Source organism: Argopecten irradians, chromosome 12 (assembly GCF_041381155.1).
Source record: "Argopecten irradians isolate NY chromosome 12, Ai_NY, whole genome shotgun sequence".
NCBI lineage: Eukaryota > Metazoa > Mollusca > Bivalvia > Pectinida > Pectinidae > Argopecten > Argopecten irradians.
Window position 1 is genome coordinate 28,282,762 of NC_091145.1, and position 13,576 is coordinate 28,296,337.

The 13,576-nt window shown below is 35.4% G+C and overlaps 1 long non-coding RNA gene and 1 pseudogene across 4 annotated transcripts in view; both read left to right on the plus strand.

The window, feature by feature from the left end:
• LOC138336789 (uncharacterized) overlaps positions 1-5,830 on the plus strand; it is a 43,108-nt gene extending 37,278 nt beyond the window's left edge. For all 4 annotated transcript variants that reach the window (XR_011210469.1, XR_011210468.1, XR_011210470.1 and 1 more), the window contains exons 2-3: positions 2,664-2,770; positions 5,663-5,830. This is a non-coding gene — a long non-coding RNA (uncharacterized lncRNA). The remainder of the gene's footprint in view (positions 1-2,663; positions 2,771-5,662) is intronic.
• A 3,484-nt stretch (positions 5,831-9,314) lies between these two features.
• The window catches only part of LOC138336790 (serine/threonine-protein kinase TBK1-like), a 41,551-nt pseudogene continuing 37,289 nt past the window's right edge, over positions 9,315-13,576 (plus strand).

Below are 13,576 nucleotides of genomic sequence, written 5' to 3' on the forward strand. Positions count from 1 at the left end.
TGGAATTTTAAACCGTTTAGTACATGCTATGCGGAATCATTGTTTCTTTATTGTCCTCAAAGTTGAACGATAACTTAAATAGAATTTATTTGACTACATTTAAAGCATTAGATATTATTGAGAATGTCTTTTACTACTTGTAAGAAAAAAAGGAAAAACTAAAAAAGCCAATACCTGGTTATAAACGTGATTATCAATATTTAGATTTTTTTTATTGCGGGTTGGATTTGATAACGGTTTTATTTCAGCTCTATCCACATCGATTAAACCCGTCAGAACTTGAAATTTCGTAGAATTGAAAAACTGATATGGTACATGGAATCTTGTAAATCACATATCCAGTAACGCGTTCATTGTACTTTATTATCTATAACATGTCTAGAAAGTTCGACCCGAGAAAGATATTTTGGAGATTGTGATCTCATGTTAATACTTGCCCATATGTAACGTTGTAGATTATGTACGCAAGCGTGTGTGTGACGTTACTATAAGTCGGGGGAAATACGTGTGTCAGATTTCAATAGACAATGAAAACGTGTTTAGAATAACAGGTCAAACCGCCCCAAGCACACAATATATAGTGAGTTAGGTAGTCTGAGCATATCAAATTTAGCCAATGGTACGTAGTTCATAAATAAACCTTTGTGGAGAAAATATCTATGTATATTTTATGTCGTTATATTATTAATTATGTTAATTGACTATATAGATAAGTATGCATTTCATAATTTTGGGGGCCTAAATAATGGGTCTTTCTTCATTGAATCCACTTTGACTTAAAGTCAAATTCAAGAACAATGCACGTAGTTCACTCTTGGAAATCGCCATCGACCCATTAACACAAACATAGGGGGAGCTGAGTAACAGCTTCCTAAAATCCTAGCGCACAATCGGTTATAACAGTCTTTTAACTTTTTGAATTGATTATTTTTTCGAAGTAGGACTATGAAAAAATAGTCTTCAGCTGAGCCCTAAATGTGCACGGTAGCATTAATCTTTATTTGTATGGTATAAAACTTCTTACCTTAGTATCATTCACTGAAAACAATCCATTTAATTAAATCACAAGGTTACAACGTGCATTGGTTTGCACTTGTCTTTAAGAATTAACCGGATATGACTTCGTGATTAAAAATAACATGGAATTCTACGGGGTATTCCCCGAATGTAATACATATATATCCTTGTCGAAGTGATTATCAGACAACGCAGCCTACTTGTTATTGCTTCAGCAATTTTTGTGCCTGTGTGTTATAAAGAGTAAAATATTAAAAAATCAATTGCAATTAAAACGAATGACCCTATATATAGCTAATGCGACTAAATAGACATTTAAATGTAAAACAATAATGAAACTCAAGACGAATAGGGAACATGTACTGCATGTAAATTCGTTTAAAACATTGGTTGTCATATCTAGGGTCGGTCTCTTGCTCAGAAGCTATGCGGATTATTATTTATTTTCATTACCTGTTACAATAGAATGTACAATAATATATTTCTAATTGTTAATTTTGATAAGCTTTATTATTTTGCATGTGTCATTTACCTTTTCTCCTGTCAATCTTCATTATTCCTGAAAGAAATAGCAAACACGCCTGGAGTTATTTTTAGAATGGAGCAATCTTCTCTTAATTGTTTTTTTAAGTATTAGTTGATTATCTTAGCGACTCAAGGACCTATATGTGTAGTACAGTTGAAAGGTATAAAAAATGTTGTACTCTCTACATCTTCAGAGAGAATACAAAAACATCCCTTCAGTTCCACATCATTTATAAAACCTATATAAATACCTGTATCAACAAAGATTTTCTAGGAGGGGGAATAACTCTTATCACCCCTAGACCACACAATATGTATTCGAAATATAAATATAGTAAATTCTAATTCATAGTACATTTTATACCTGTCACATCTGATATCAGCAGACAACTTCATATAACGGACAGTACGGCTACTGTATAAAACTACTACAATTGTAGCTAGTGTCCATCCCCCGTCCTTGCAAACAATCGATATAAAAATGAAATCTTGGTATTTAGTTTTTTTATGAGTGAAAGTGCTTGGAAACAAAACGGCGAATACTGTCTTGTGAAAAAAAATTTTTGAATGACTTTTGGTTGTGTTCAAAGACACATAAATGAATAATAAATATCTAATTGATTAATTGAAACAATTTTGACTTAGTTATTTCAGTTAAATTGGATCTTGTCTTGGAATATTGTCGACGATCATTAATTTGTTAATTTCCGTGAACCCAATATTATACCAATGGAGAAAAAAGTGATATTTTCAGAACAAGTACCTTGAGATAAAATTATATAATCGAGGTATACAGAAAAAAGCAGTTCAATTGAAAGTGTTGTATTGAAAGCGGATAAATATTACATCGACACCAGAAAGATTATATACTTCACAGTATCAAAAAGAAAGTATGTGAACCAACAAACATTTTATGGTGATCGATACTTATCAACATTTTGTTGTTAAACTTTAATCCCATTGACCAAACAAACCACTGACAATATATACATTTGCATATTAAATAGTTATGTCACATGGTTTATATATGAACGTTACTTTCATTTCCTATATACATGTAAAAGTTTTATTCTCTATCAATTCTATCTTTACATTAATCAATGTATTATAATTGTTTTTAGGAACGAATTTCCATTTGGAGCGATGACCGGTACTATCCACCGTGAAGAGAAAACGACGCAAATGTAAAACAAGACGAAGACTAACACATCTTTCAGGTTGGAACTAGGTAAATAACAACATCGCTTAATGTTTACACGGGAAAATCACGAAAATAATAACATCGCTATAAGTTTACACGTACACATCCCAAAAATAATAACATCGGTAAATGTTTACACGTGCAAATCACGAAAAATAATAACATCGCCAAATATTTACACGTACAAATCACGAAAATATTAACATTGTGAAATTTCGCATGTAAAAACCACGAAAATAATATAATCGCTAAATGTTTACCCGTACAAATCACAAAAATAATAACATCACTAAATGTTTACATGTACAAATCACGAAAATGTTTACATCTCTTAATGTTTACACGTTCAAATCATAAAAAATAATAATATCGCTAAATATTTACACGTACAAATCACGAAAATAATAACATCGCCGAATGTTTACATGAAAATGATAACATCGCTAAATATTTACACGTACAAATTAAGAAAATGATAACAACGCTTAAAATGTTTACACTTACAAATCACGAATATTATAACATTACTAAATGTTTACATGTACAAATCACGAAAATAGTACATCACCAAAGGTAACACGTACACATCACGAAAATAATAACATCGCTTAATGTTTACACGTACAAATCATAAAAATAATAACATCGCTTAATGTTTACACGTACAAATCATAAAAATAATAACATCGCTTAATGTTTACACGTACAAATCATAAAAATAATAACATCGCTTAATGTTTACACGTACAAATCATAAAAATAATAACATCGCTTAATGTTTACACGTACAAATCATAAAAATAACATCGCTTAATGTTTACACGTACAAATCATAAAAATAACATCGCTTAATGTTTACACGTACAAATCACGAAAATAATAACATCGCTTAATGTTTACACGTACAAATCACGAAAATAATAACATCGCTTAATGTTTACACGTACAAATCACGAAAATAATAATATCGCTTAATGTTTTACACGTACAAATCATAAAAATAACATCGCTTAATGTTTACACGTACAAATCACGAAAATAATAACATCGCTTAATGTTTGCCCGTACAAATCATAAAAATAATAACATCACTTAATGTTCACACGTACAAATCACGAAATATAATAACATCGCTTAATGTTTACAAATACCAATCGCGAAATTAAACACTGGCGAATATATCCAAATTCACAGTAACCAGATTTATAGAGGTTATATACTTACTTTCCAAGAATTGCTACAAATTGTAAGCTGGAAGAGATCAGTGACACTCGAAGAGAATTAAACGTGTTTGAAATATTATTTATAGAGGTTACACAACGAGTGGCTGTTGGATATGGAATTTATTCCACACGAGTGAGGTTTTTTTTAAAAGTTACAAAAGATACGAGCTATAGCGAGTGTCTTTTGTAACTTTTAAAAAATAACTTACGAGTGTGGAATAAATTCCATATCCAACAACCACTCGTTGTGTAACCTGTTTATACCACAATTATCCGTTTTTAGCCGATAAAAATACGACGAGGATAAGTACGCTATCCAACAGCAGTTTTGGCGCCAAGCAGCGATCACAGCATAGCATGACGTCACTCGATTATTGATGACGTTAACAAATGAAGACACGACACCGAGAAAGACGTAGTTCGGTCAAAGTTCATCGTGTCAGCCAATCAGAATGCGTACAGAGTTTATACCACGTGTGGTATAAATAAATTGTTAATAAGCAGCTGCATCGTTTATTTGATACCTTGAGAGTTGAATAACACCGCCTATTGTGGTAGAAAGCATTATATTGACCTTTAAAACATGGCTTTGTTATATCTTTTTTGTCGGGATTCTCCCATCCTCGATACTCCAGGGGTTCCGATCACTTTCGATCTCTACACCCCTGGGCTCGTATGCATAAAAAATCTTAGCAGATACTTCAGTATTTTCTTAATTGTTTGATTTAATATTGAAGTATTTATAATCAAAATATGAAGGTAAATTTTTAACAGTTTTCTGGAATTAAACCTCTCATCTGAAATTCAATGGCATTTTAAGAAATTGGTTTACATGTCAAATGTTGCAGTAATCTGCTTAAGTCAAATCTTAGCTAAGAATTTTTATGCATACGAGCCCTGGACTATCTCATAGTAAAACTGAAGGCAACAGAATAGAAGAGGTAATTTAGTCATTTGATGTACATCAAAAGAGCCGTATAACGGTACACTGTGGTTGACTGTGTGGCTTAGATGTTAGGCGTCGCTCTCTCTGTAGTCTTCAAAGGAAATCTTTGCTAGCCTGTGATTGGTCAAATGTTTTCCGCTGAGCTGCCTTCAATTTCACTATGAGATAGTCCAGGGGTGTAGAGATCGTAAGTGATCGGAAGCCCTGGAGTATCGAGGATGGGATTCTCCACTCAAACACTTTAAGACCGATACTAGTAGTGCGTCGTCTTGCATTGTAGTCCGGGTACGCATATTCGTTCTTTGACAGCAAAATGATCATAGTACTAGTGTGCAGAGACGTTCTGCAAGGAAATGTCCATGTCTGAAATATAGTCACGGTTTTGTGAATTCGATCCACTTGAAATACCTGCTTTCTTGTTAGCTTTTGTGAATATACAAACAATAACCAATGTTTTAGTCATTGCTTTAGTTCGATGTCGGTTCCCAAATTCCCACTTAGTATCTACTGTTTAAATTACGGTGTGGTAAGTGCCTAATCCGGCTCTAGATAGTATATGGTTCACGCCGAGTATGACTGGATCCCAAAAATTACGTGTAACTTTTGAATCTATGATACCAAAGATACATTAGTTAAACCATGGACTACAGTTTGCCTTATCACAAAGCATACCCAGTTCACATTTCACGTTTCCAATATAACATTAACCTCATCGTAATCAACTACAGTAAGGCTTGGCTTATTTTTCAGTACGGTGTTCCGGTAAGATTTCCCCGGTCACCTTTTTTGACCCGGATCACTTATACACCTTACACCGGTAGACATGTGCAACGCCACGAAACTAAGTACATGATCATGAGGTACACACGACCATCCCAGAGCCCAGACCTGTGACTTAGAAATGCCTACCAGATAAACATGTTATGGTGTAAATACTAGTGCGCAGTTGGGTTTTTTTTTAATGTAAATAAAGGTTTGTTATGTATAAAATACTTTTGTAATTAAATGTTACTAGACAAAATGGTGGTACCGTCATCCGTATAACACAATGCATATTGTACTGAAGCGAAATGTTTTTACAGGTTATGTTTAATTTTAAACTTTTTGTGTAATAAATCTATTTATTTTCTTTTTGAGAAATCTTCCCATAAGAATTTTAGATAACGATGCACAGCTGTAAAAAACTTGGTTAGAACTATATATCAATATATACCATCAATATATATCAATCATATATATATATACATGTCGAAAGATGGTGTTTCTATCCGCGGGCACTAACTCTGATGACGCACGACATGTACTATATAATGTATGTATGTGACGTAGAATAATAAATTAACTTAAATAGAAATGGTAGCGAAACGAGAAAGTCACATAATCTAGAATTTTTAACATCATCTAATTCTTACCCACAAAGTTTTTAGGTGCCGATTGAGAAACTACACTAAACCTGTCTGTATAACATATAGGACTTTGACACACTACATACACGAGCCTGAAAAATATTTTATAAAACGTTATGTAACATATATTGTAACATATTCGTAGTCAGTCACTGTTTATGACAAGGCTTCCGTCTAACTTTTGAAATCGAACAATATAGCTATACAGACCGTATATATACGGTTGGATGACTACCGATAATGTGTACACTTTACACATAATGTACAACAATTTGTATATACGTAAATGGATGTAAGTAGGCCTATATAAAAATGTAGCTTCTACGATGGCCGATAGCGGAATACTTACTTTCCCCTCTCTCTTTGATTACTATTCTTCCACTAGAGGATTTGTAATCCCAAGGAACGAATTTCTTTCTTTCTGACATCTTTAAAGAGTGTGATGATATCATCAATTATAGAAAAGTTATCGGTATACTTCATTTTGCTAATACATGTAATTAGAACCTATCCTCTTGAAGTCACTTTTGTCATCTCTTGCTGATACATGTACCTGTATCATTAATTTAACGGTAGTTACTAAACTGCTCGAATTAACCTACTGCACTGATTAAAGAAATATGATAAATCAAATATGATTAATAAGGACTGTTAAGTTACGATTGTAGAGGAAAACCGGAATACCCAAAGCCAAAATGTGTACCTGCGTTCAGTACCTGTCAGTTACCCCCATATTGGATTCGGTTTCGAACTTTACCCAGGTGTTAAAGACTTGTGGTAATATGACGGGGTATCTTATCAACTCTGTCGCCGCGATCCCTAAAACCGACAGACAAAGCAAGTCATCGATCAGCATCAATTAGTCTATATTATATTTAGGTTTCAAAGAACGTCGCTCTCTCTGTTGTCTTCAAATGAAATCTTTGCTGGCCTGTGATTGGTTCAGATTTTTTCCTCTGAGCTGCCTTCAGTTTTACTATGAGATAGTCCATGGGTGTAGAGATCGTAAGTGATCGGAACTCCTGAAGTATCGAGGGTGGGATCCTATATACATTGTAGTTGTTAATATTTCTTTTTTTTGGGACCAATCGGTGAACAAGATGGCCGACAGTTTTTTTTCCATCTTTGATTATGATATTTAAGGTTTGTTACCGCTATTTCTACCACAATAGGCGGTGTTATTCAACTCTCAGGGTATCAAATAAACGATGCAGCTGTTGATTAACAATTTGTTTAAACTATGTACACATTCTGATTGGCTGACACGATGAACTTTGACCGAACTACGTCTTTCTCAGTGTCGTGTCAAACGTCATCAATAATCGAGTGACGTCATGCTATGCTGTGATCGCTGCTTTTTTTTTAAAGTTACAAAAGACACTCGCTAAAGCTCGTATCTTTTGTAACTTTTAAAAAATAACTCACTCGTGTGGAATAAATTCCATATCCAACAACCACTCGTTGTGTAACCTCTATTTATCAGATAGTACTGTAGTTTCCCTATCTAGTGCTTTAGTTTTTCATATTGCGTTTTGGGATCGATCGGTCAACAAGATCGCCGACCGGTCGCCTTCTTGGATTTTGATAGACAAAGTTTGAAAAATAGAGAAAATATATTATGTAGCCTATATCCTTGATCTTTCATTTGGCATAGATCATGCTTTGGTGGGCGCCAATGTGTCCCTCTGGCATATCTTGTTTTGTTATTTTTATGACGTTAGATGAAAACATACAGTAGATCTAACATCTGAAACTAAAAGGCCGCCCCCTTTATTCAGTACCTACTGTACATGATTTTCTCCCTAAATGAACACATGTTTACATTTCCAATCTAGAACATTAATATGTATGAAGATAACAATAATTTTATATGCCTATTTCGAGCTTCAGTAAATGCCAACGGAAACCATTTCCGAACGGTTTCCGAATCCGGAAAAGGTTTCCGAATCCGCTTTCATTATTAATAACTATAACCTTACTTCCGGTATTATCTGGATGGCCTCAGAGTAAGAGAAAGTTAAACATTTTACGAAAACGGTTATAGCAAAACTTTTATGAACACTTTTACTTACAATTTTTGTTTCAGAGTTATTTCTGTGACAATGGACGTAATAATGTTTACAATGCTAAATTACACGTGATTTTTTTTAGGTTTCATGTTATTGGCTACATTCTAACACAAGCGTCTGCTTCTTGTTTTGAAAAAAAAAATAGGCAAATGAACGTAGTAGGTTCCTAAGGGTCCGTTATAACATTTTTTCCAAAACCAGAAGCAGGCCCTTGCGATTTTACTGAATTATTATTATGGACACACTTTTATTTGTCACTGTGACTCTTTTTACACTAGCCTACTAAACGCCGCACGAGACGCCTATGAACCGGAAATAAAAAAAATCATCGAGTCAAATGAAATATCAATGCAAAGCTTAATAAATTCCACGATGTCTAATCTTTGCTTCAAGGACGGAAGATTTAGAGGAAATTCCGTAAATTTTCATTTAAAAAAATACAACCTTACATGTAATGAGTGCAGATACCGCTTTCAAGAAAGTTAAAATTGCGGGTGATGGAATCATCAAACAGAAAGGATAGTGTGTAATTTGTGTGGTTATAAACGTGAATTGAAGTATCATCGAGCGCCCCCCAATGTTTTTGATCAGATTGCACGATAAATGTAAGGTGCAAGAGTCATGAGTGAGATTGGACCTCGCTAAGTGAGATCCTTCGATCCTGTCTTCGCTCGTACACACACTAATCATTTTCACAAGAAATAATGCTAGTACTCATGTTTCAATTTTTCCTAACAAGGGACAGAGGACCATCATGTCAATTCATTCCCCTTAGTTCAAGACTTGTATTGGCAAAACTTGAAAAGAATTTAACTTTCCTTTGTACTACAGTTGCAAGACTTCCAAGAGAGTAGCGCCGCGATTTCAATTTTTTATAGTGAAAGAAGATAGCGTTGTGTTCATTTTTATATTGCTTTTGTTCATATTCAGTTAAATTGGATCAGGTATTGTAAGGAGCAGGATGGTGACATAAAGAAGAAGTCGAGGCAGAAATGCCAAACATGCCTTATAATTTCTTAAAGTTCCGGTGGTGTCTGCAGGTTATAAGAATAAACATGCTAGTTTTAAAATCTTATAGTAGACAGTGTTTACCCTCCCTCTTACCCTGTTGTTGAATATACTGTAGTTGATAGGCCGGTTGGTAAACATTTTTGCTGCGTCCAAGCCAAATATGAAACATTTTGCGGTCCTGAAATGAATTTGCGTGTTCTCATTTATGATCATTTTGATACCGTCATTTGTCTACTTCGGTTGAAAAATGTTAATGCTATGACTATTTTTCAATTGTTAGTGTGAAAACTGGCAGATGAGCGGTCCATCTTGATTGACGTCATAACCGGAGCTATATACATTGTCGTCTCATTTGTTTTTTTTAGGCCTCACCATCTGATGGTGGTGTGGCTGATGTCCAAATCGCCACTTTCGCGTCCCATCGTGGGCTTGTCGGTCCGGTCCCGTTCCTTTCGGTTTAGAACAAATGCGTGTGTTTTAGCCGCGGTGTATTCTCAGATATGTACTAGAAGGGCACTCTTTACTCAAAGTTCGTTATATTAGGTTTGCCCTAGAGCCCCTAGTTAGTTGCTGTTGAATTGCAGTTTGGGGAGGACCCGATGCGGTCATAGCAAGCATGGACGACAGGGCGTGCCTTAAAGTGGCTTTTTGATAGATAAGAGTTTTGTTACCGCTAATTCCTCAAAAAGTACTGAAGGGATCTTCATCAAATTTCATATGCAGGGTTCCTCTAAGGCCCTAGTTTGATGCTATATCGTCATTTATGGTGCCGTGATTCTGGTCATCAAAGATGGTGCTGACAGGGTAGGCATCTGAGATGTTGTATAGTATTAATGTTTATGTTACCCGCCTATAACTCGCATAAAAGTACTGAAGGTTGTGATTTTGTCTGTCAAACGCTTCATATGATCGGTTTCCCCTGTTGGACACGCCTGATGTTGTGCTTAGAGTGTCAGGCGCGGCAGAGGTATGACCGACCATTCCGTCAGATGTAACGTGAATATGATCCGATACTGTAACAGGAATGCCCATCTTGGACTGGTATGATAGTTAATCGCGTGTCGTGTGGTGTATCCAGCTCTATTACTGATCAAAGAAGTACTGAAGGGATTCTTTCTCAAATTTCATATGTAGGTATCCTCCTCTAGGCTCCCTTGTTGTTGCATATCGCGTTATTTGGGTGACCGAATATCGCGTGTAAACAAAGCATGGCCGAATGGTGTGAGGACGCAAGATTGGGTAGATTGATTTGTAGTTGTTAAGAAGGTTAAGTAGTACCGACTATTTCTGACAGATACTGTGCACTGAAAGGAATCCGTATGCTTGTCTTTCGCGCATGTATTATATGTGTAGGTTCCCTAGTTTCGATACCCTAGTTAGTGCTTTAGTACGCTTTTGAGGAGCTGATGCATAGAATGCGCTTTCGGTGGACAGTATCGCGTAAACAAGATGGCCAACTTGGCGACGACACACTCATAGATTAGTCTCATTTGTTGGATAGTTTTGATTACCACTAATTGTCTTAGAAAGTTGACTATAGTCGATCTGTCGCAAATTTTAAATGTCCGTGTGATTGTAAATCAAGTTATGAAATGTGCAGGGAAGAAAGATCCCGTCTGTAAGCCATTAGAGCAGGATCACTAGTAGTATGCATTCTTTGGTGAGCCATGCCAACGATCCCTCTGGGATCTCTTCTGTTGAGTAGGTAGTTGTATTTTACTGAGATTGATGAAGAGGTCAAAAAACTGCATTAGAGAAATGAATTAGTTTTCTGTTGGCAAAACATTTTTTTGCTGACGATCAAGCCAAATACTGAAACATATTTTCTTAAAAAATTTCCAATGTTAGAGATTAAAATCCGCGATTTCTTTATCATTTCATGCGGTAGAAATAACTCCATATATTGGATTATATTGTTCCCTCATATGTATATAGTTGTTCTCATTGTGCGTCATTTTTGAGTGCCTCATTGAGCTTCTTTCGGCTTGAAAGTGAGTCAATGTTATGGACATATTTTTCAATCTATAGTGAAATTCGAGCTGATTGGCGGCCCCATCTGTGATTGACGTTCCAAACCGAAGTTCAGTCCCAGCTTGTATATGTGAATGTGTTGGCCTCTCGAGTTATCTGTTATCATGTGGGTCGTAAGGGCTTCAGAAAGAAATTGGTTCGTTTAGTTGTGGGGGGGGGGGGGTTCACAAGTAATACCCAACCTAGAACATCGGCCTATGACCATATAGTATATTGGCGAGATTTTTATTTCTTTTCATTAAATCTCTTATTAACTCGTTAATAATTCAACGCGAGTACATATTATCAAGTATGTGTTTTAAAGTTCAACAGCCAGCATTCCTAATGCTAAATCAATATTGAGGTCTTCCAATTTTACTATTATTTATACGCATGAGAATACAACCTTTGTAATAATTGTTTTTCACACCAATTCATGTCAAAAAGATAATATGCATTGCTTTGCCTTAAATTGTAACCCGCGTTATATTAAGTACGTACAGTGGACGCCTTAATAATTCTGGGACATTTTCAATCCAAGCCTTAAAACCGTCTTAAGAATACAATGTTTTCCGCACTAGCTGATTCTGTGTTCTTAGCCAATTGAATTTTCCTATAGAAAACTAATGCACCGTTACATGACTGCATGTTCTCATAACAAAGTGAAAAGATAAACGCCCGTGGCTTATGATCTGGTAGCCATCGCTAGGATAACACACACTGTCAAGCGGTAGAGTGTATTGTACACACAACTGAAGCTGGCCTTATATATATAGTATAAATAATGTTACAGGAAATCCTTTCACTGACATTTCCGGATTGTGACTAAGTTTTCCGGACTATCGGCATCCGGATTATTACAGGTTCACTGTATACTCATATATATATACCATGTTCTCTTTGCCTCTTGATAATTTAGATGTCCTATGGTGCTGGGTTAAAAACCTCGGTAACATGGAAATCCTCAGACCACTACCTTTGGAACACCGAAGACATTCTGGGGCGTGGGGCGACGGCTGTCGTACACAAAGCTGTTAAAAAGGTTGGTAGATATGTAATGGATCATTTAAAAGCTCATCATCATCATTAAATGGTGATCTTGGCTATTTGTCAATCCACCCCACTCTGTGAACAATTCTTATACTCTATTTTTTTGATAGTTGTGCATTTTACATCTTGGGACCAATGAGTCAACAAAATGGCCACCAGGCCGTCCTCTTAGATTTTTTTGGGTTGAAGTTTGTTACCGCTAATTCTCAGAAAGTACTGAAGGAATCATTCTCAAATTCCATATGTTTGTGCCCCTTGGGCCCTAGTTGTGCATAGTGTATTTTGGGTCCTGACAAAGTGTTGTAATTTTTCGGGTTGATCCGAAATCCAAGATGATGGCCATTGACGCCATCTTGAAAACACATTTTGAACTTCTTCTTAGTTTCTACTGGTGTAATTTAGCTGAAATTTGCATGAAAGGATTCTGACATGGTCCTGAAAAAGTGTTGTTATTTTTCGGGTCGATCCAATATCCAAGATGGCTGCTACGGCCGCCATGTTATGTGATCCATAGATTTTGGCTCTCTTATACACTGTAGGCCGACATATGCTTTGGGAAACTAAATCATCAAGTTACATGTCCATGTTCAAATATCAAATGTTTAAGCTACATATCGATGCAGGGAACTTTAAGACATTGTAAATTCCATTTTTGATGTGACAAATCGGCAGATTGATACATTATGAAGTCATATCAAAATTATGTGTAATATAGTAACAGTGTTTTGCTATTTATGGCATGGTCCCAACAAAGCAATACGAAACGAATTATATAATTTACATGTACTCGGTTTAAAATGGCATTCAAAACACATGGTAATATCAATATCTCTTTTTGAAATAGAAATGTTTTCAGGATTTTCAGGATAATGGCGAAGGATGTGCTGTTAAGGTATTTCATGATCGTGTCACATTCCATCATTCCTCAGTTCCAAGAAGAGAATTAGATATTGTTACAAGTCTAAATCATAAAAATGTCATACGCATCTTTGGCATCGATGTTGATGTAAGTTTTCAGAAAGTTTTATTTTGTATAGGTATTAAATCAAACTATGTCCTGCTTATGAAATATTCTGTCCTTTTTTGTCATATTTTTTTTTATTGAATATAGCTATATA